Source organism: Mustela erminea, chromosome 8 (genome assembly GCF_009829155.1).
Source record: "Mustela erminea isolate mMusErm1 chromosome 8, mMusErm1.Pri, whole genome shotgun sequence".
Taxonomy (NCBI): Eukaryota; Metazoa; Chordata; class Mammalia; order Carnivora; family Mustelidae; genus Mustela; species Mustela erminea.
In genome coordinates, this window is record NC_045621.1 from 23147575 (window position 1) to 23172198 (window position 24624).

Here is a 24624-nt window from a genome sequence, read left to right on the forward strand (position 1 = left end):
ATGGTAATATGGAAGTGGGAATTGGATCCTAAAAGGCCCAGATGATACATATTAACATAAAAAAGTAGCACATACCTGCCCTTCTCCTTCAGCTCACATATATGACCCAATAAAGCAATTCTTAAATCTGATAGGCCAGCTCAATATGTTGAGGTAGGCCACAAATTTACTGCTAATACACAACAGCCCAAGTCAGGGATGGCCTGAAAGAACATATACAGGCAACTGCCATTGTATACCTATCTGATCATCAGCTTCATGTGGAAAGAGAACAAAATGCTCAGACTACTTGGGGATGAAGGGAAGAAGTTCTGGGTAATCCCACTAGACAAGCAATTTGGAATAGCAAGTGTTGACCAAGGTGAGGGGAATCTAGAATAACTGGTAGAGGACACAAATGATCTATTTCAAATTTGGCCTTGGGATTAACTGCAGCAGCAAAGACTACAGTTGTCCCAGTAACTCTTCCATTATAAGTTCCATTATTAACTGTGACCAACAACCGAAGGTCCATTGAGAGAGCAGAGAGGACTCAATACGGGACACCGTACATAAACACATTTTATCTCAAATACCTGTGACAGCATGAGAGCCCTCTTTGGCTTTAAAAGCTTGTTCAACCTACATTCTAGCCAACATAGAAGTGTTGGGGAGTTAACATCCCTAAGAACAGCCTTCAATCAATTATAGATAGAATTTAAGGAATTGGGGTGGCTGGGTGGCTCAGTGGTTTAAGTGTCTGCAGGTTAAGTGTCTGCCTTTGGCTCAGGTCATGAACTCCATGTCTTGGCATCAAGTCCCTCATAGGTTTTCCTGCTCATAGGGAGTCTGCTTTTCCCTCCTCCTCTGCCCCGTCCCTGTGCTCATGCTCTCCCTTCTTCTCTCTCTCAAATAAATAAAATCTTTAGAAAAAAAAAAAGAATTTGATGAATAAATACCGTGGTTTCCTCACCCCTCAGATATCACAATTCTGAGGCATGTTCCATGCAGTCTTCCGAGTTCCACAGCAAGATTAAGCTCCAGTGTTCAGAGAGGTAACCTGGTCATTAATGCATTCTGTACTGAGTTTCTGACCTTCCCAGTCCTCTTGTCCACTCTTTTCTGATCATCCTAATAAGCTACTTTTACTCAAACTAAAGCCTCAGGATCTACTACTGAAGGATCCTACCAAAGAAAATGTGAACTTTATTTCAGATCCTAAGATATTTCCTGCTCTGTTTCCTCTTTTGGTACATTGTCCGCAGCCCATAAACCTCTTCCTCCCAGGTTCTCCTAGCTAAGTTTTATTTGTCTTCCCTTAGGAAGGGTGACTCTATTCCCCGGACAAATTAGATTCCAGAATATATGCTCTTATAGCTTTCCATATGTCCTTTACCATAGTTACCAGGCTTATTGTTATAATCTTTATTTTCCAATTAACTATAACTGTTAGGAAGACAAGGATGATGTTTTGTTCTTTAAAAATCCCAAATGTCTAGCACAGAGTTACTATATAATAAGCTCTCAGTAAATATTTGTTGAATGAAGCCACTTACAAAACTAAATTCATTACAATGGCTTCGCTCGATCTCAGTATAAGGTCTTGTCCTCTCTGATACCATCTCCAGCTATTTCCCCAGATGAGCCGTTCACTCCAGGGAATTAAACTACCTGCAGTTCCCTACCCGTACTTAGTCATACTGCCAAGCCTGTACCCATTTGTTTCCTCTGCTATTATAGTATGCCACTCATCTCCATCTAGCTTACTTCTAAACATCCTGCAAGTCTCAGGTAAAGTATAACCATCGAAGAAAATTTTCCCCAAATACCCAACTAAGATCTACAGGTCTCTACTTCTAATTCTGCATTATTCTACTATAAGCATAATCCTACTATAATATTTGAGCATAACTCTACTATAATTATTCAATATACTGTAATCATTTTAAACTTATTTTTCTTGCCCCTAAACCCATAAATTGCCCAAGAAATGAATCTGTGAGTGTTTTATTTTTATATACTGCCAAGCATAGTACCTGGGGAAAAAGTAAGTGCTCAACAAATATTTTCTGGCTGAAGGTGAACATGAAGTACCATTAAGAACTAGGAACTGGCCCCCTGGGTGGCTCAGTGGGTTAAATCCTCTGCCTTCGGCTCAGGTCGCAATCCCAGGGTCCTGGGATCGAGCCCCACATCAGGTTCTCTGTTCAGTGGGGAGCCTGCTTCTCCCTCTCTCTCTGCCTGCCTCTCTGCCTACTTGTGATCTCTCTCTGTCAAATAAATAAATAAAATCTTAAAAAAAAAAAAAGAAAAGAACTAGGGATATTTAGCCTAGAAAGAAGTTTTAAGGAAAGCAGGACCTCCTCTCAAGTGTATCAAGGCTATCTAAAGAAAGAATGGAGGGGCTTCACAATGGAGGGACCTCACAGTGGAGGTGCTTTTCTCAGTGTTTTATAGCTAATTGCTTTCTGAGCTTGCAGCATAAGATGCTGGGAATGTTTTAAAAAAAAAAAAAAAAAAAAAAAAAGCTTCTTGGTTGCAACAACTGCTGATGTGTATAGTTCCTTATAAAATTACTAAATCCTGCTGTTGGTGGTTGTTTACAGTTTGATGCATATCTGTACTTAATAGAAAAAGGCTTGGAATCCAGCTGCCTGGGTTCAAATACCAACTCAGCCTCTTAATAGCAGTATGACCTTGGGCAATTCAGTGCCTCAGTTTCCACATCTGTAAAATGGGGATAATAAAAGTACCTACTTCCTAGGGTAGTTGTGAGGGTTAAACATGAATGATCATATGTGAAATACTTAAAATAATATGTACTATGTATTATTTTTATTAAATCTGCTAGCCCAAAGCAGGTCAATGAGTGTTAAATGTTAGAAGGCAAATTTTGATTCAATTTAAAAATGATTTTCTGACAATGTTAAGTTTTCCAACAGTAGAATTAGCTGTCTTACAATAGTAAACATCATGCCACCAGAAATTAAACCATCCAGCCAAGTTACAGCAACCTATTCTGGAATGCAGTAGAGACTATTTTTAAGACTAAGGTATTCTGATTCCATGGATTCCCCAGCACTACACTATAATATCAAATGCGAATTTGTACATAACGTCTTCATTAGGAACCTCAGATCCCTTATACTCCTAAACTTTCTTCCCCTTTTCAGAGATAGAAAACTAAATATTGATCCAAGGAGGCAAAAGAGCACATTATCATTAACTCTTTCTTAATTATCTCTTCCAGCTAGATGATAGGCATAACTAATCAGCTGAAAAGGATACTACTAAAGCATGGCTAGAACCATAAGAATTAGAATATAAGCAACAACTTGCTCTCTGCCAACATCACTCTTTAGCTGACACCGTTCTTGGGTTTCATGGTCTAGGTAAGACATATGAGAGGATCATAATATTGCTATTCAGTCTACCACATGCCTAGATAGGGGGATTCTGGAGAAAAGCAAACTTGAAAAAGCATAAGGAAAGTTATAAATTCTCATTTACTTTGCAAGAACCTGCATGACCCCAAAGAAAAGGTGAACGAACGACAATTCACGAAGGCCTGCCTCTAAGGTTTGGTCTGTAAACAAGCACTATTTTTCCCCCAGTTTTTCATATCATCTAGCACTCCCTAGCCCACTTCCCAGAATACATATCTAACCACGGTCACATAGGAACTGTATATAGAAAGAGACTTGTATTTTTTCCCTGACAAAGTCATTACAGGAGAATGTATTCCTTGTTTCATTTTTGTTCCTTCTAGCAGTACTTTGAGTTGTATAAATCCAAAATTTAGAAAAAGAAATTGACACAGAGATTGAATTAAATCACTCAAGCAGAAAGGTCACATCGAAAGTTCTCTAATGACATTAATGCAAGAATTGGAACTCAACAATGACATTTCTTAAAAAATTTGTAGGTTTTATTGTATTTTTCTTGACAATCCTTTAAATGCAAACCATATATAAAACTAAAACTAAAAGAATACTTCTCTCCTAAAAGCATGGAGGCAAGTTGTAGCTCTAAAAGAACAACTTTATTAATTGTACATTTAAAAAAACTATCACCATATTCTTCTCCCTTCTGTTATGTATTAATTAAAATTTGCTCCTTAGAAAACACGATTTGGAGTTTTCCTCTGAAATTCTTAAGTGGTTAAATTCTTAAGTGGTGAAATTATAAGGTGGCTTTACCACACACCAAATCCATATAATAACCTATTTCTGGTCTTACAGACTGTCCATTGGAAATTCTTGTCATTTGTGTGTGTCCTAAAGGCTGAATATGTGGGACTTGTCCTTCTAAAAAGTAAAGCAACTGGTGTTAACTTCCCAGAGCCATTACACATGAAAACTCTGAAACCCTCTTTGCCAGGTAGACTTTTCAATTGCTTTCTCCCTTTCTCTTCTAGGAAGCAAGGAAGGAAGGGCATTGAAGGAAGGAAGGAAGGAAGGAAGGTCATTAAAGGAAGGATGGATGGGAGAAAGGAAGGAAGGAAGGGGAAAGAAGGAAGAAAGAAAAGGAAAGGAAGGATACTCTTTGTACCTAAGTAAATAACGGACAAAATAATCATAGTTGACAGAAATGTCCTTCATATTAACTTATTACATACTGTATAAAAATCTTTTGATGAACACTAATTCAGTGAGCATATAAGTATCTTTTTTCCCAGTTCTAATCTTTTGAGTTCATTTTATAATCTTTATACATATTTTCACCTCAACCCTTTCTCAAATCTTTCACTTCCTATGCCATATGAAAATAAAAGGGCATGGAAGTCTTAGCTTATAGTAATTCCAAATTAAGGCCACTAGTAGACATGTTCTCAAATTTTATTTAGTTTTTGTACCAGGAACAGTTGTCCTGGTGAGCCCCACTATCAGGGGCATGCATGTCAGCTTCTCTAGGTCATTATCCTAACTACCCATTATCTCTTGTATTCCATTAAATATCCCAGAGAAACAGGTATTGAAAGTATGAGAGGATTGGTCTGCCCTATGGCAAATCACAGTTCAGTGTTGTGTATGTGTTTTTAAACAGAGAATGTAGTGTCTGTAAGAAACTTTTGGTATAGGGGCGCCTGGGTGGCTCAGTGGATTAAGCCGCTGCCTTCGGCTCAGGTCATGATCTCAGTGTCCTGGGATCGAGCCCCGCATCAGGCTCTTTGCTCAGCGGGAGCCTGCTTCTCTCTCTCTCTCTGCCTGACTCTCCGCCTACTTGTGATTTCTCTCTCTATCAAATAAATAAATAAAAATAAAAAATCTTTAAAAAAAAAAAAAAAAAAGAAACTTTTGGTATCTGATGAGAATTTAAAGCATCCCAGGAGTTTGGGGGCAGTGTCTAATTACAAGGACAGTATTTATACTCATTCTATCTCCCCCAAAACTTCAAAAATCAAGAACTCGTCCTATTTCTGAGTCAGTTATTTGATGTGTCTATGATACTGGACTAAATTGTGATTCCTGGTCTCCACAGTCTGTCTTCATATAGAGGACAGAACTTTCCCTTCATCTCCTCATTTCCCTTTCATGTCTTACATGGTAGATGGTTAATGGTCTCAAATTTCTCCTATCCCATATGCCTTTTCTGCTTCTCCCATGCAAAGGGAGTTTCTCTTTCTATTCCTTTGAATATGACCTTACCTGGACTTACTTTCATGGAGAATGCCAGAAGTGATTAAGTAAATTTAGGTATCTAGATCTCAAGAGGTCTGCATCTCCTGCCTTTGCCCTCTTGGGATATTGCCCTAAAACTTCCAGGTAAGGAAGCCAATCTAGTCTACTGAAGAAATAGAGGTTCCAGCTGAACCTTTAGTGGAATGCAGCAAGACATCTTTTCCCCCACCTTATAAAGGTTGTGGTGTGTTCAAAGAGGAAGAGGTAAACCATCATGATTAGTATTTAGTGACAATTTTGTGATTTGTTTATTCTATCTACCTAGAAACTGCCTCAAACTAAGAAAAAAAAAAAAACAAGAATTTTGTAAGCACTGAAGTGCTGTTTTGTTATAGTTTACTCGAACAAGAAAGATAACGATGCGGTCTAGTGGTTTCCACATGTATTTGAATGTCAGCAACTCTGAGCTGTAATCTCATCCAACTGTCTTTCTGGCTGACTCCGATTACTTAAGAAAAATTACCCAACTTCTCACTGTCTCATTTTTCCTACCTGTAAAATGGAAGAAATTGCCCTTACCTTACAGATTTTTTTTAGAAGTAATTGTTGTTTCATATTGTGATAATCCTCAAGACACACACACATAAACACTGAGACATACATTTTTTTACATCTATTTTTTTGACACCCACTTTTTTTTTTATTTTGTTAAATATCTTAGAGAAAAATTAAGATGGGAGCAGTGAGGTTTATGATTTTTCTTTTCCCATTTTACAGCACCTCACTCCCAGTTCAGCAGCATGGAGAATCTTTCATTTGTTGTCAGCTCCTGTGCTGGGCAGTGATTCAAATTCCAGAGGTTAGTGGCAGCATCTCAGAGAGATTCTCAGATTTTCAAAGCTCCATTTTCTTTTAATTAGCTCCCTCTCTGCCTCAGGCAACAAGTTCAGGGAATCAATAGGTTACACTGACTGCAGACTTTGTAGGTATCAGGAGCTACGGTATGTTGGGACTTGTCAGACCCGGATTCAGGTTTCAGGAGGTTAGCATCACTGGTCCAAGAGCACGGAGAGATTTCAAACAGAAGCAGCTCACCAGCTTCACAGAGACTGCCTGCCCACCATTCCCAGGCAGGGACTGTCATTACTTCCAACAACACTTGGCCTTGAACAAGTCACCGAAGCTCCAGGGCTTGCCCTAGAGGCCTGCAGACCTCACCTGACACTTGCTAAGAGTTAACATCGCACTTGAGAGAAGCTGAAAGCCTGAATTCAACTGAGGTTTCCAAATCTGCACACTATGTGTCCGCCACTCTTATTATTTCTCCTGCCATAAGTCTTTCTTCATACCCAGAAGACATTTTGAGTAACCCTGGCTATATTCCTACTCTGTTCAAATTCTTAATTTCTGGTATTACTATTTTTTACTTATTGTAAACATGAGCTGCACAGAGGCTGACAACAGCTTTGCTAAGTGAGGCTCAGTGGATTTGATTCTAGGGTTCAAACCTCTACTCGACAGTTCCTTTTGCTCTAGGTGTTGCAATAATTGTTCTGGCACAGACATACAAAGTCAAGGGCAAAACATTTGGGATTCTTTGTGAGCATTCATTATTTATGCTGGAAATGGAACTCCAAAATTCCTTTCAAAAAAATCAGATTAAGTGACATGAAAAAAATAAAAAAGACAAAGCCTTAGTAATAAATCAGTCAGTAGCCAGTATTAAGTGACAGTAAATACCATTAGGACTTGTTCTGTTTGAAGCTGGAAGCAGTGTGATCCTGAGTGTTTATCTAAAAGAATCACAAGGTATCTGAAAAGTTGAGAAACAGGTGAACTAATTTTTAAATTATATGTTAGTTGTATTTCTAAAAAAAAAATGCTTAAAATATTTAAGGGTACAATACCTCTAAATTTCAAGCAATAGTGAAATTTTTAATCTGGAAAACTACAATGGATATACACCCAAATGTCCAAAATGTCTGGAAATACAGGCAAAGTACTGTACTTAATGGTTTGTTTTTATTTGCTTCTTTTTTTTTTTCCTTTTAGATTAACACTTGAACTCACTGCTTTAATTTTCAAAATGCTTCACTTGAAAATATGTCTGGAGGTTGAAGAAAAACATTGAATCTATTATATGAAAATGTGACAAACATACTGTGTAACAATGACTTTTTCAGATTCCTTGTATAATGATAAAAGATCCAGTGTTGTTCACGCAAAAAAAAAAAAAAAAAGAAAAGAAAAGAAAAGAAAGGGCTTACCTAGAATCAATTGATTAATTTAAGAAAGCTCGAGAAAGCTGAGAGTGTGGAGACAAGCAGGGGAAACGTATAAAGAGATAAACAGGAAGCAAGACAGTTAAGTTACTATAGAGCATGAGACTCTTACTCTCAGGATTGTGAGTTCGAGCCCCCTGTTGGGTGTAGAGATTACTTAAAAATAAAATCTCAAAAAATAAATTACCGTATGGAGCCCAAGAGATAAGTTTGGGGATAGGGAATCTGTTCATTCTATGGGTATAGTGGGCCTGGGCATTTTATGAGGTCTCACCAGGTCTGAGACAAACATCCTTTTAGGCTAACCACCTCCCTTTGCTTTAAATTCTTGCTCTCGGGGACACCTTCACGACTGCTAATTCCCGCTTTCCATCTATCTCAAGCCTGGGAAAGGAGTACTTTGGTTCCAATTTGGGCTTGAGGAACAAAAAGGATTTAGGTCTCAGCCCTTATTCTGGTTTCAACTTTCCTTCCTAAGATATGTGAGAGCAAAGTAATCACAGCTGATATTTGGAATTTTAAAGCAGAGTCCCATTAATTGCAGGGCAGAGATCAAAATACTAAACATGTAAATCCTCCTCTACCTTTCTTCCCCTCAGCCATACACATTAGGCACTTTTTAAACTTTGGGACGAGGAGAAAATGAACCAGCAATGTCCACGCTCGGTCTTGGATATAAGGAAAGTTAGCTACACCAAGCAAAATGGCTCTCCCGCCCTTTTTGGCCACCAGACAGCTGTTGCTGAACCCTGACAGCTTTTCGATGGAGAGTTAACATATAAAACCCATGGCAGGTCTGACCCTGAGGTCTCTGCAATGGTGGAGAGATGCCAGCCGAGAAGGTCTCACTTAGCTGCCTGACAGGGGTCTGTAGTCTCTACTTCCTGAGAGCAAATATGAAGGATGGGTCAGCCATATTGAGATATCCTCTGACCCTTTACTTTTGAACTACTGTTACTTTCTTCACATTAATCCAACAAATCCCTTGATATGTATTTCCTCCCAATACCTGGCATAAATATTCAAAGCAATAAGGCATACCTACCCAGATGATAAGCACTTGCTAAAGTCATTCTATCTTATAATATGTGGAGAGCAAATCAAGCAGACCTGTCAATGTAAGTGACCAGTTCATTTCAATTGATTATAAAGGGTATCAGACACCATTCTGTTGTGGATTTAGTTACGGCATCACTCCACAGTACTTTCTGAGGGTACTACTGAACTAGGTTCTGGATCTGCAAAACCGATGATTAGATTCTATAACCTGATGAAGTCACATATGCGCATACTCTTTTTTTTCTTTTGATGTCTGAAATTCTGGGTACACTTGTGCAGATTTTATTTTTACAGAGTTATATATCTATGCACACTTTTAGCATAAGATTTAGACCAAACTCAAATTCCATGTGTTTCCAAAGAAATCAAAAGAAATTAAAAATTTTAAGTAAATAAGTACATTTAAAAGAGACCTTGCTTTAACATCTGGCACCTCATAGCCTTTTTTTTTTTTTTTTTTTTTTTTTTTTTTTTTTTTTTCTGGGCACTTTTCTATCTTATTTACTTCATTTTCTCTTAAATTAGTAGGTGAATTTGACCGACCTGGAAAGAGAGGCTCTAAGAGCAGTGTCAAGGGCCAAAGACTGAACAAGCTTTCCTACATCACCCCTGTGTCTCAACAGGGTTGTACCAAATGTCTAATTTTAGTATTTGGCTCAACACCAAACACCTGGAAATGGCATTTGGCCAGAGATGAGCACAAAGCTAAACAGTGGGTGACAAGTGCATCTGTCTCCTCTTATTTTCCCCTTCTCAGCTATTAGGTAAATAAGATAGTCATTAGGTAAATAAGGTAGTTATTAAATGATGACTTCTGCAAAGCCTACAATTTTAGTTTTCACATTTCATCTTACCAACATTTACAAGCTCCTCAGCAAGAAACACTTTGGTAATATCTGTTATGAAAACCAGTTTGACTTCCTACTTAATACTATCTCTGAGGATGAATTTCAACACATTTTCTCCTCAGACCAGAAGGTACACAAGAAGCATGTCAGGTGTTGCGCATTTGTTGAAATGGAAAATTCAAAAGTGATGAGCTTTCAATTGCTGGTTTCCTCGCGAGCATGTTCCTCGGCCCCTCCACACATGTCCATGTCAGAGCACTCAGGACTCCTGACTCCATTTCTTCACCCACAGAAACCACATTTCCTCTCACTCCTTCTCACTTCACCAATCCACAAACCCTTTAACTACCCCTGAAATATGGAGATATTTCCCGACATCTCCACAAATATAACAGAAAGCTTTTGTGGTCTCATGTAACCAAACTTATAACCATATGCACGCCTCGTGTGACCAAGAAAATCACTCATCTCTCTGGAGTGTCCAGTTCAGGATTCTCTGTAATAGACCACGGTACATGGAATTTGAAGACTAAATGCTGGTGCAAGGATTTCAGGGGAAGCAGGCACATACACAAAAGCAATGAAAGCAACGCCAGATTTTATTTAGTGCTTTATCTTTTCAAGTACATAGCTTGTTTACTCATTTTTAAAGACTCTAAATTTTGCTAGCTCTCTGGAGGGAACATGTAGCTATTTCCCTTTGGTCTCAGAAGAGTTCTGCATAAACATGATTTAAAACAAAATTTAGTAATGTAATTATGAGTTCATTAACCATATATATTCTTAATGAATCCTAAATAAATACATGAAGTAGCAATAAGCAGTTTTATCCCTGCTTATTATTAATAACAACGTGCAGCTTTTGCATACTTTATTAATACCTCCTATGCACCTTCTTGGTCTCACCTGTCCTACTCCAGACACCAAACTGGTCACCTGGTCTGTGAAGGGTCTGGTCAGAGTCCCAAAGATGTATGTAGACAGCACTGTGCCTCAGAACCCCATCTCTTGCTTCCCACTTAGGGCTTTCCTGTTGATACCTCAACCTGGGGGACAGAGAAGGGAACTACTGTTTACTCACAGATGTACAACCTGGAGTAGGGGGAAGTAACACCTGCATTAGCTTCCTGGGTTAGACTGGGTGCCTTCAACAGTAGAAATGTATTTTCTCACAGTTCTAGAGGCTGGAGGTCTGAGATTAAGGTGTGGGTGGATCTGGTTTCTTCTGAGGCCTCTTTCCTTGGCTTCCAGAGAGCTGCCTTCTCACTGTGTCCTCACATGGTCTTTCCACTGTGCACACTCACCCCTGGTGTATCTCTGTCCAAACTTCGTCTTCTCATAAGCACACAGATCAGACTGGATCAGACTGCAACTTAATTACCTTTTCAAAGGCCCCATCTCCAAGCACACTCATTGTCACAGGTCCTGGGGGTTAGACCCTCAACATATAAATCTGGGGGGAAAACAAAATTCAGCCTATAATATACCCCCTGGGAGACCAATGATGAATTAATTCTTCTCTCATTCTTCCCCCAGACAGATGGTCCTGATTCACATTTCATGTGAAGGTTCTCAAATAGTACTTGGTGACCAAGTAAGCAGGCGCTTCTATCAATGGCCCGCTAGCAACTAATCTTTGTGTTGACTCTACCTCCTCTTTGGCCTGGGTTTCCCTGTCCCTCAGTCCTTCCGGTTCCCAGGATCACAAATTCCAAAACATTTGGACTCAGGCTCTGCTTCATATAACAACAACAACAGTCAATTACGTCTTCCTCTTATTGCTTCACAAATAAAGAAACAGGAGAGTCAGAGAAGATAAATGACTTGCCAAGGGTCACACAGATAGCAAGCTCCAAAGTCAGAACTCTGATTCAAATCTTTCGTTACCCAATCCTGCATTATTTCTCTGGTGTCATAATATCTCCTAGCAATATCTATGCATAATCAGATAAAATTTGAGCCATTTTCCCTACCAATTTTTAAAACAGTTGAAATGGACTAGAGATAAGAGTACATAATCCATCTCCCTATTTGTTGAATGTTATTCTTTACCTCTTTCCCCAAACCTAGAGTTTGATATTTCAACGCTTACCTGTATCTGAAATTATTCCTTTTATTTCAATAAAAATGATATAAATTACAATCTTTATTGGTATTATCACAAACTATATTTTTCCAAGCAAACCACATCTCACAGTCAAATTAGGGAGGCTCTTATATCTTAATCAAAGCTTAACAGTTTAATCGTTCATTAAACATGAGAGTAATTTAGTGTCCTACTATGCAATCATTATTGTTTCCTGAAAATCTGATGTGATGAGGTACAATAATGCATACTGAAATATTGCCTGTGGAAGGTTATTTATTATTTCTTCTAGCTAAAAACATTCATAACTGAAATTTATTGGTCCATACTCCCTTCATTATAAATATTTTATGTTCTGCCTCAGGGATCCATGTCTTAGCATTTAAATGTCTCAATCTTGTGTCAGTAACAGGAAGAACAAGCTCACTGGGTGGAATTTTTGCCCTTTACTTCAGAATGTTACAATAATAATAGGCTATAAATATGTTATAATTATGCCTTTGATCACTGCTGTAGTTTTCTAGTCTGAATGAATTAAATTCAAAACTAAAGCTGAGCTGCTCAACAAAAATGCCAGTGGTTCTCTTGAACTAAGATTTTACTAAAAGCCCTATTAATACAATGAAAATATTTAGAGTGGCAGGACAGGAAACCATTTTTCCTATTACTCCTACCTGAATGAGAACTAGCACTCGTGCTTATCACCGCCTTTACGCATCAATAGGCGTTTGCATTTATTTAAAGCTTTATGTTGTTAGGTGATCCCAATCACAACACCCTCTGAAGTACTAAGCACTTAAAAAACAAAAACAAAAAAAAAAAAAACCTCCATTGTTCAAATGAGAATACTGAGATTCAGGTAAGTAGATATGTATAATTTTCTTCTTTGATTTTTGAAATTTTAATCATGACATACAGAAAAACTGCACAACACTGTGAATCTTACCTCTGTTTTCTGCAAAGGTGGGTGGTGAGGGTGGAGGGGCGCACGTCTGAGAGGAGAGGACACGTGCAGGTGACAAAACAGCAAATGACAGGTAATCCTGTTTGGGGGACTTGGGATGTGAGACAGAAGGCATACTCTGCATCACTTAAATTCTCCCAGACCTATCTCTCTGCATAAAGCCTGCAGAACAGATTACTAGTAGGTTAACTGGGAAGGAGCTAGAATTGCTCTGGCTTTCCCGGAAGTCCCAGGCAGCTACGGGACCAACAGTTGCCCTTACTGATAGAAGGCTTGTTACCTCACATTTGTTAAGAGATTTATCATATCACTCTTGTTAACTGGAGGACCTTTCCAAGATCTTTATTTCCCTTGTTCTCTTCCAAATAAATTCCAGACATAAACTTTTGAGACCCGCCCAACACATGAGAGCACACAGAAGGAAGAAAAACTGAACTTCGTCTCAGAGATGATTGAAAGGAAAATTGTACCCTAGTGTTAAATTATTAAATTATCCAGACAGGAAATACATGAAGAAAAAACTATCCCCTCTTAGTATATATAAACAGGTAACAGGGAAAATTCCAGAAGAAGTATCCTGTAATTTGAAGAAAGGTGATTTTTGACAGTTTGGATCCAGGGTTTCTTGGGCACTGAATATTTCTTTACAATCCTGTGAGTCTACATGTCCTCAAATATATTCCTTGAGACAATGGTTCCTCTAGATGTAAATAAGTTTACACAAAAAGGGTATGCTGTGATCTCAGTGTCAAATGCCGATTCCCTGAAACACTGTGTTGACAAAGCATGGTTGTGTTTCTTGCTTACTGGGGTAAGAAAAACAGCTATTTCGACAATCTATGGAGCATCTCAAAGTGGGGAGAACAAAGTGGAGATATTTATAAGATTTGGGGGATCTGGTTAAAGTGAGGGGTCTGACTAGGATTGCAGAAGGTTCATGATATAATAGGACTGGTTAACACAGCATGGATTTGGTTTCAAAGAGAATCTTGAAAAGTAAGCTCTCCTTTGATGCTATATTATCCTGAGAAAGGGTATTTGCTCTGATGAGGATAAATGGAGTATTTTGACAAATGGATTTTCTGGAAGTTCCGAAAATGAACAACAAAGTTATTTGCAACTTTAACTTACTGACCAAGTTTCCTAAAGAGTAAAACCATTTAATGAAAATGGTCATAGTACAGTCCTGTTAGAGTATAGACAATAAACTTAGATATAAGTGGTTTTGGTTCTCAACATAAATTTGGGAATCCCCGGGTTAAGCAAAGTTAAGCAAATATATTTATAGTGGTACTTTTCAGGTTCTTTATTATGTGAATGCACATGTAAGTTTCGAGGAAGGAGTATATGATAAACATTTTTATTTTATTCTGAAAACAAAATCTGCCAGGACTAGTATCTCATGAATTATAGTTGCAGAAAGAGTGACCAAGACTTTGGGGTAGTCATTTAAAAAATGTAAATATAAAACTGAAATAGAGGGTAATAATAAATAATCTCAATGTGGCATGTCCCCACACACAGGCATGAATGTCTTAAGCAACCAATACAAAGGCACCCAGAGCTGAAATCTGTTCCTGAGTTAAGCACAATCAGAATGCACTCAGTGATTGAAATGAGGGCTCACAGCCCCAGTGGCTTGAAGAAGAAAGTGAAGCAGATGACACACAAAAAGGGGAATCTTTCCAGTGGAGATATATTGCTTAGCTAATAAAATGAGTCATGGATCTTTCTCCTGTCTTCAATTTAGCCTACAGTGTCAATACAGAATTGTTACATAGAGATAATGCTCTTATTAGATGTTACTCTTCTAGGAGGTGAGAAACACTGCTTACAACAAGTAAACAACACTTAAAATAGCATTTTATCTTCATGTACACATAATTTAAATGGTCACACAAGAGCTTTGGTATTTTCTAGTAATCCACAGAAACGTCTAGCTACTACCAATAACGGGACATCTACTTACTCCAAGATTGTTAAGTACCACGACAAGATGACATTCTTCAACAGAGAATGAAAGGAGTCAATCAGTCACTGTCTTGACATGAGCATTTCCACCTTTTGAAAGAAACAACTAAATGGGGAGCTTTGGAGAAACAGTAGAGGGAGTAAAGCAAATTTAAAATATCGGCTAAAAAAAAAATTAAGCTGATTAAATATTAACTTGTTGGGGGTGGGGGGGGGGATAGGCTTGATTTTTTTTATGCCAGGAAATACTGACTCAATTCCAGGAGATAGTAAGAGGATTCCAGGAGTTGACATAAATGTAATTCTAACTGTGCAACTGCAAATGAAGCCACAATAGAAAGTCCAGATATTCTATAGAAACCAATGTGGTTGCTGAGCTCAAATTCTGAAGGGAGATATATATATATCCCAAACATCACTGGCCCAGCTCATGGCTGGTCCGAGCGTGGTGATGTATGCAATCCTACAACAGCCAACAAATCATGGAAAAGTACTGCAGATCTTTACAGAAGTCTCATGAGACACACTCTATGAAAATTACATACACCTTCTCTTTACTCTTCATCCATTTTTATGGCAGGTGCTTCCTTAATACTAGCCATCTTTCTGGATTCTTCCCTTTAACTGTTCCCTAAAACTCTTCCACTTTTTAGTCCAAACTGAATGCCTACAACCCCTTCTTTCTCTAGGGCTTTTTCTGTTAAAAATCAATTTGGTCTTTCTTTGTTCTAAGAGCCCAAATCAAAATGTCAAAAGCCTACTCCTAAAGATGCACTAATAATTAATAAATTCTTCCTTCTTAGAGCTATAGGGGAGTAGAAGCTGACCAGAGTCTCTAAACTTGTCTCTTTATTTTTTTTTTTTTAAGATTTTATTTCATTTATTTGACAGAGAAACAGCGAGTGAGGGAACACAAGCAGGGGTGGGCAGTAAGAGAGGGAGAAGCAGGCATCCTGCAGAGCAGGGAGCCTGATGCAGGACTCGATCCCAGGACCCCGGGATCACAACCAAGCTGAAGGCAGATACCCAACCAAGTGAGCCACCCAAGCACCCAATATCTTTGTCTTCTCAACATGTTCAAAAGATGAAATGGAAGAAACATAGCTAAGAATTCCTATCAGAGAGTGGCACAGAATTGACAGATTCTGAAAGTCTATGGCACCAAATAAACTGTGGTTTACCAATCAATCAATTAAGCTTTTATGCTTTGATCAGAGCAAGTAGAAGGTAAGGAAGAAAATGTGTTCCACGGGAGGCCACTGAAGACAGATCAGAAAAGAGAAGGCAGAATTTCCTTTGGATTGAGAAAAGACAAAACATATCCATACCTCAAAAAGGGAATTCATTGGAGTTCTAATGTAGGAAAGACAGGTAAGCTTCTGGTCTTGAGTTATTTCTAAAGGTCTCTCAGGAACTTGCAAACTAGATCATTAAACCAAACACTGCCACTGAACTTTGAGGGGCTGTCAAGAACAATAAAGGGGAATAAAACTGGAGATAGGCAAATACCAGCCAATTTTGCAAACTGGGATGAAAGCAGATTTGAAACATTAGAAATAAGAGTTACCCTGATTTCAGCCAAAATTTTAGAATCTTGTATATATAAGTATATGTTCAGGAAACCTAAAGGAGCAATGATCAGTAGGAGCCAATAAATCGAAGTCCTCTAATTTCTTTATGTACAGTCGGGGTCCTGGTGTGGAACATACACAACCAGAGCGAAACTCAGGAGGACGTATAAAGGGGACTCCAAGAGCACAGGCTATGGTTAAGGGAAGTTTGCAGGGATAGTGAAGTAATTGTGGAAGACTAGTACACCCAAGGCAGGGCTGGCTACACAATTTGCAGGGCCAAGAGCAAAATGAAAATGCAGAGCCTTTTACTCATAATTTATTAAGAATTCCAAGGCTTTTCAAAAGAGCATTAAGCCAAGCATAGGGCCCTGTTGCTGACCACACAGGCTGCAAACCCACTGAAACTGTCTCTGACCCTTGGGTTTCAAGCAGAAAGGAGGGAAACATGTAGGAGAACCTGAACAGAGTTGTAGCTGTATCTTTAGCTGAAGGGGAGCTGTTGGTAGAAAAGACTACCCGTGGCTGCAAAGAGAGGCATGTGGAAAAATACATACCTTAATCTCGTTCTTTTCCTGCCCTTCTACAATTTCTGCCAGTGCAGGACAATGGAAGCTAGTTAACTAGTTAATACAATGCATGGAGGACAGCCTCCTGGGGCACAAAGCAGGTGCAGAGTCAGTTGGAAGAGTCAGGGCGAATATCTTGCACACCTTTATGAAGTTACTAATGCCATTAAATCGCTAAAACCTGGTACCCCTTGCCTATAAGGACTTTAGGAAAGTGTTTGACTCAAGTCCTCAGGGACAATATGGAGAAATACGGCCTAGAGCAAAGATCCATAATTATATGGATTGATACCAGGCTAAACAAATATAACTAAAATATACTGAAAATTAGATAAATGAAAACCTGAAGGGAGTTGTATGTGTAGCACAGTTCCTTTCTTCCATCCTATCCAGTTCAGCACTTTTACTACTGATGGGCAAATATGGAAGAACTGCTGATCAAAGCCTAGTTTACAGACTGCTGAGTGGGACGGTGACTAAGCAGGATGAAAAGATTAGAATCCAAAAAGATCTTGACTGGCTGTAGCGATGGGATAAAAAAAGACATGGCCAGCTGGAGCAACTAAATAAATCTAATAGTAGTAAATCTTGGGTTTTGCTCTCAAGTTCAAAAAGCCAGTGACATCACAGGTTTGGGACACAAGAGGCAGTACACATCAAAGGTGAAGTCAAGGTCAAGTCAGGAGTGGGACAGGTTCTCCACAAAAGCAGATCAGGTTTCAGGCCCCGTTAACTGAACAAAGGAGGTGATAATCCAAGCCTGGAATTGTGTTTATGAAGCCACACCAGGAAGTTTGGGTTTATTTTGTACATCATATATGACTTGTGATGTACTCTGAGAAAAGTGACTAGGATCAGAGTCAAGACTTAAAAACTAAGATCAACCACAAAAACTAATCTGGCTTTAATAACTGAAGTAAATATAAGTTGAATGTGACAATACTAAAATTGCTTGATCAGCAAAGAAGAGCAAAAAACATAGATGTCATCAAAGAAATGTGTGAGAGCATGGAGCAACTCTTGCCTCCTTAGTTCTTCCTCCTGAATTTGCAGAGGTAAGACTCTACTGAAGAGAGAACCCTAGAACCAACGCCTCACTCCCTTTTGGAAGGGGAAGGGACTATGTTCCCACAGGCATTTACTTTATTACCATATAAAGAAATTCTCATTAGGCCACAGTTACATACTTCTGAATTCTCTTTTTTATTGTGTCACTAGGCCTATTTGAAGAAAAACCATGCACTAACACAGAACAGAAATCACTCCTTAGTAGTAATAATTACAGAGATTGAGCGCCAATAATAAGAGACCACTCAGGAGAGTAATGGTATCCAAATTATATCCAAATATATTAAAGACGGCCATATGGTAGAATAATTACCATTATTACTGCTTACTCGCTCAAAGCATCAAACAAGATCTTTTTTCTTTCATCATAGAAACATGTTTTTAATGGCCAGATTTTCTGAGGGCAAAATGGACTGCCATGGAAAGCAGAAGCTTCCCCATAACTAAAAGTAACATAGCGTATATGTGTTATTTTAGCAGATGTGTTATTTAGGCAGTTCCAGTATTAGATGGGTGCTTAAAGTGATTTTTTAAAATCCCTTCTGCGGTTCATTCTTTCTTGCATTCTATAACTATTAAGAACTAGCCACATACACACATGGTCCTAAGGACTGAGGATACACCAGTAAACAGAAACAAGCCATTTCCTCATGGAGATTAAATTCTGATGGGACAGGTAGAAAATAAATCGCTGCTGAAATGTCCTAGAGTGGCAAATGTTGTGAAAATAAGTAAAGCAGGGGAAGGACCTCAAGCAATGGAATAAAAAACAACTTACCAACAAGAAGTCAAGAAAGACCTCTCTAGCCAGTCGGCCATCTTTTTATCTAGTAACTTCTCTAAATCCTCAATTCTGGTCTCTTCCTAAGGTTCTTATCATTTTTCTTTCTTATGTTAATTAGCCTCCACCTGATTTAGTCTTTAACTCCTAAATGGAGAATAACTAACTTTTTTTTAAAAAGACTGAGAGTGGGGCGCGTGGGTGGCTCAATGGGTTAAGCCTCTGCCTTTGGCTCAGGTCATGATCTCAGGGTCTGAATCAAGCCCCAAGTGGGGCTCTCTGATCAGTGGGGAGCCTCCTTCTCCCTATCTCTCTGCCTGCCTGTCTACTTGTGATCTCTCTCTGTCAAATAAATAAATAAAATCTTAAAAAAAAAAAAAAAAGACAGAGTGAGCAAGCATGCACACATGCTGGAGAGAGGGGAAGAGAGAGACAAACAGAGTGTGAATGCACAAACAGGGGGAGCAGCAGAGGGAGAGGGAAAAGCAAGCTCCCCACTGAAGCAGGAATTGATCCGAGGGCCCTGGGATAATGACCTGAGCCAAAGGCGGACCCTTAACCAACTGAGCCACCCAGGTACCCCTAACTTTAACATTTAAACCCAGAAAAACTCAGTAGTATATATTGTAATTTACAGGGGATATGCAGGGGATGTGCCCAAAACTTACAATGTAAGGATCTTCATACATCTTGTACACAGTATACTTCTTTTCCCATCAAGTAATACTTTGTAACATTTGGTGTCAGGCCTGTTTTAATAATCTCAAATTGTTATTTCTTTGAAGAGGGGGCATAAACATTTATCAATGTCTCTTGCCCATCTCAAGAAAGTTTTCTCTCTCCTTCATCTATGTCATTCTCTTTATTTTATGAATAAACAAAAATCCTGATATTTAATTGTAAATTTTTATTTCATGACATAGAAGGAATTAAAATACTCTGATCCCAACATTTAATCAAATCTACTATTGGACAAAGATAAAAAGAAAAGAAAAAAAGCAGTGTTAGTCGCCCAGCTTCAAAGCTAAGAGAAAGACAAAACAATCAGATTATAGACCCAAATTAGATATACACATAAAAATAACCCATGGTCTTATTTTTTTTAAATTTTTCTTTCTGCTTTTCTTCCTTTCCTTTCTGTCTTTCCTTCCTTCCTTCCTCCCTTCTGTTTTAACTACTATTTCTATATAGCTGAAGTATAGGGATATACTTGGAGAGTCAGAGGGTTGAAAAGACCACTAGGATATTTAAAAAAAAAAAAAAAAACAAGTTTCTGTTCACATAATATGCTAACAATTTGTTGTAACTTTCTAATTATAGGTTCACAGAGCTATACATTGTAATGAGGTAAAAATCACCTTCGAGACCATTAATTTTCCTGATACCCATGCCACCAATATTACCTTGCAGAAACAGTCTTAGCAAGTTAAAGTTAATTGTGCAAGATCATATGCTCATTTCTATAATCAAATAATTAAATGAATGATATTCAGTTCAAGATGGGAGAAAGACACAATTCCCTATTTTCCTCTTGTTCCTGGTCATGCTAAAGTTACATAGAAAAAAAATAAATAAAAATTAGCAGTACTGGAAAATAAAAAAGAGAGAGAGAGGTTCTGATGAAAGTTTGAGAAAAGACTAGAAGATACAAAGCAGACAGGATCTGTTCATTGGGGAAATCACAGCAGGGAAACCGTGGCTTCAAATATCCTTTTCTTTTCCTTTTTTTTTTTTTTTAAATTTAAAATCATTAACCAACTTAAAGTACATCATTAGTTTCAGATGTAATGTTTAATAATTTATCTCAAATATTCTAAGTAGAAGGGACAGAGGTCTGATTTTCCAAGGGATTCTCAAAGGTTCTCCATGCTCAGAGTTACAAAGAGCACGACAAGACTGTACACAAACAGAGCAAATAGTGACGAGACCTGAAGATAAACCTAACAGCTCGTCACACACCCATCCAGTCACATGCCTGAAGTCTCCAGCTCCTACCACTTCTTCCTGACATGGATGAAATACCATACTTGGGCTTCGCAAGCAGTAGCTACAGATCTAGATAACCCAACCCAGTTACAGAGGAGTTAAAGCTCTATGGGACAAATTCTAACCAGTGACAGAGAGATGCAGGAGGGTACAAGGCAAGAAAAAAGTCCTCTTTTCCTCACTTCTTGGGACGGACTTGAGTCTGAGTTTCTCTTTACCTTCCTATAAAAATGTCATAACGGGACAAGGAAGCACATCAGCCTTACAGACTACGCTGTTTTTGAAGGAACTTGATCCAAGGTCATTGTTTGTCATATAAGGTTACATGAAAATGTTAGTTACAAGATAATATGAGGGATTCTGCTGGTGCTGCAGCTACAGAATGGCCAGCTTTGGCGGGAAACACAGGCCCGGCGGGGAGGGGCAGCAGTGTGGGAAACAGTTGATGTGAAACAAAGTAAATCCTGTGAAGCTGATGTCTCCAGTGACCTTTGAAAAGTAGAAAATCATTATAAGCTTTTTCTGCCCAAAGATTTCTATCACTTCTGGAAATTCTGTGAAGAACTTGATCCTGAAAACCCAGCTGATTCACTTTCTACAAGCCTTGGACTTTGATTAATGGGTCCTTATGATATCCTTGCCGGAAAATGTAAAATGAAGAAAAAATCAGCAAACCTGAATTTTAACCTTCACTGGAGATTTTACTATGATCCTCCTGAGTTCCAGACCATTGTTACTGGAGATAATAAAGCTCAATTCCACATGGGGTATTTCAGGGATTCTCCTGATGAACTTCCTGTATATGTTGGTACAAATGAAGCAAAGAAAAACTGCACAATTGTTCAAAACGGAGATAATGTGTTTGCCGCAAATTGTTTCTGATGAGAAAGCTTAAGGAAGTAACAGATAAAAAGAAAACTAGAATCTTGAAAAACATATATGAATAACTCACAGAAGCAGCCAGAGAACTTGGGTCCTCACTGAAACACAGAACCATAAAGATGAAACAAAGAGATAAGAAAGTCATGACAAAGACCTTTCACGGTGCAGGCATGGTTGTCCCAGTAGATAAAAATGATGTTGGATACAGAGAGCTCCCTGAAATAGATGCCAACCTCAAGAGAATTTGCAAGACAACTGTTGAGGCGCCAAGTGATGAGGACAGACTGATTAAAAGTTTTTGCTCCCATTCAGGAAATGACGACTTTTGTGCAGTTTGCTAATGATGAATGTGAATATGGTATGGGGTTTGAGCTGGGAATGGATATCTTTTGTCATGGCTCACACTATTTTCATAAAGTTGCTGGCCAACTTTCACCTCTTGCATATAATCTGTTGAAGAGGAATCTCTTTGCAGAAATTATTGAAGATCATTTAGCAAACAGAAGTAAAGAAAACATAGACCAACTTTCAGCATGAATGAGAGTTGGCTTTCTTTCAGTGTATATTTTAAAGCATTGGTATAAACTTGTGATTTTTGTCTTATTTTGTTTTTAAGGAATACAGAAAATAAATTGATGGAAGTATTTACTAAAAAAAAATAATAATATTGGGACACCTGGGGTGGCTCAGTTGGTTAAGCCACTGCCTTCGACTTGGGTCGAAGGGTCCTGGGATCAGTAGTCCCACATGGGGCTCCTTGCTCAGCGGGGAGCCTGCTTCTCTCTCTGCCTCTGCCTGCCACTCCACCTGCTTGTGTTCTCTCTCTCTCTGACAAATAAATAAATAAATAAAATCTTTTTAAAAAAAAAGATAATATGAGGAATGACGAATTAAATGTAAAAAAATGTATGAGTATACACATATTGAAAAACAGTATGTAAAGATCTAAAAAGAGGTCTCAGTGGATATACATCTAATTCTTAAGAATAAGTAGGAGTAAAGACTTTGACTATTTATTTATACTTCTCTATTTAAAAGTTCTTTAGGTCATTTACTATATTTGTGATTTTAAAGAATACTAAAAAAGAAAAATATTATAAAATAAGCTCATATGATGGCATACTATTTTAAATTGAACATGGTGCAGATTTTTATATTATTGATAAGGAACTTTAGGTATCAGAAACAAAAATAGTTGAAAAATGGCTATTATTAAAAAAATAAGGTAAATAAAATAAATGTTCACATCTTTTCTATCTGCTTAACATTCACGGGTCCTAAATTGATATGTTTCTGCACTTAAAATAGGGACTATAATACAAAGCAATGTCTTTCAAAGTTGTATTTATACAACACAAAAGAAAATGCAAATCTGTCAGCTAATGGATTTTTTTAAATCAATGTGAATAAACAAACAAGTAGATGAAAACTCTTCTTAAAAACTTAACTGAGAGAGTATTTATTTTAGTTGTGCTCTGAATAACAGTATATCACTTGTGCTCTGAAGAAAAAGCCAAGCTCTTTATCTTTGCAAAAAAAGTAATCTCCTTAAGAAAAAAAATGAAATTGATCTCTTTCCTCTAATTTTATTAGATTAAAATTTTAATTTCCTATAATTAAAATTTAGGCACATAAAAACTACAGTGATAGCCTAATGAATATAATACTTCTTTAGCTGTCCATACATATATGCTTTCAAGATGCACTATGGGGCCTCTTTAAGATACCATCATAAATTGGTTTAAAAATACTTTTCTTATTTTAAGCTGAAAGTGGGAAAATCTCCCAAAGAGAAAGGGTAACATGTCCATAAAATAACAGAGTATTAACAGAAGGTACTTATGTAAGTTATACTAAATTGACTTTTTTCTATTATTCAGTTATTACCTTTAAAATGCAATATACAGTGGGGCACTAGGGCAGTTAAGCATCTGCCTTTGGCTGAGGTCATGATTTCAGGGTCCTGGGATTGAGCCCCATGTGGGGCTTCCTGATCAGCAGGGAGTCTGCTTCTCCACTTGCCCCTTGCCTCCTCATGTACTCTCTCACATGCTCTCTCTCTCTCAAATAAATAAATAAAATCTTAAAAATAAAGAAATTAAGAATTTAAAAAATTAAAATAAAATGCAATATACCAATAAACCAATTTGTTTTCATAAAGTAAAAATTTCAGGTATTCACTCCTGAATAACTTCCATTTGATTTCAGTAAGAATAAACAATTGATTTTAGGTAAATTGCTAAAGCAATATAAACACACTTTTGTTTGTAGTGAAAGTAAGAGACTTTGAAGACCCTAGAGAAGGAAAGCGATCACTCACACACTGCTGGTGGGAATGTAAAATAGTACAGAAGGGAAAACATTCTAGCCATTTCATAAAGCACTAAATTTGCAACCATCAAAACCCCAGCAATCACAATTCTACACTTACCAGAGACACAAAAACCTAGGTTCTTGCCAAAACCGGTACAGGAATCTTCACAGCAGCATGTTTTGTAATTGCCAAAAACAGGAGGCAACCCCATCCTTTTACAGGGGGGATGATTAAACGGACAGTGGCAACTCATACCACAAATACAGTTTAGCAAATCAAAAGGAGACAGAGTATTAACACATTTATACCACTGGGAAACTCACTTCCCAATGCAGAACACAGGTGGTCAGGGTTTACAAAGCAGGCACTCTGAATGAATTTCCAGAGAATGATTTTGAAGGAAAAATTCAATTCCCCAGAGATCCATACTGTAAAATTTCCTTTTACAGAAAATTCTTGAAATGGCAGAATTCTGGAAATGGGGACTAGCTTAGTAATTGCCAGACACTGGCAGAATGGGTCAGGAGGGAGGTGATAGAGTGACGAAAGGCAATCAGAAGGATCCTTGCCCTGAGGAAATGAGCTGTAATATGAAGGTCCAGATTTTGGCTATGACACTATTACAATTTTCCAGGACTTTATC

At 38.0% G+C, this 24624-nt stretch overlaps 1 long non-coding RNA gene and 1 pseudogene across 1 annotated transcript; one reads left to right on the forward strand and one right to left on the reverse strand.

Moving 5' to 3' along the window:
• Positions 1 to 744: 744 nt before the first annotated feature.
• On the reverse strand, positions 745 to 22429 carry LOC116596915. The gene is made up of 3 exons (XR_004288360.1): positions 22415 to 22429; positions 22371 to 22373; positions 745 to 800 (listed from the first exon to the last, which is right to left on the reverse strand). It is a non-coding gene; the product is annotated as an uncharacterized LOC116596915 (long non-coding RNA).
• Positions 21168 to 22204, forward strand: LOC116596914 (annotated as a pseudogene).
• Positions 22430 to 24624: the final 2195 nt, after the last annotated feature.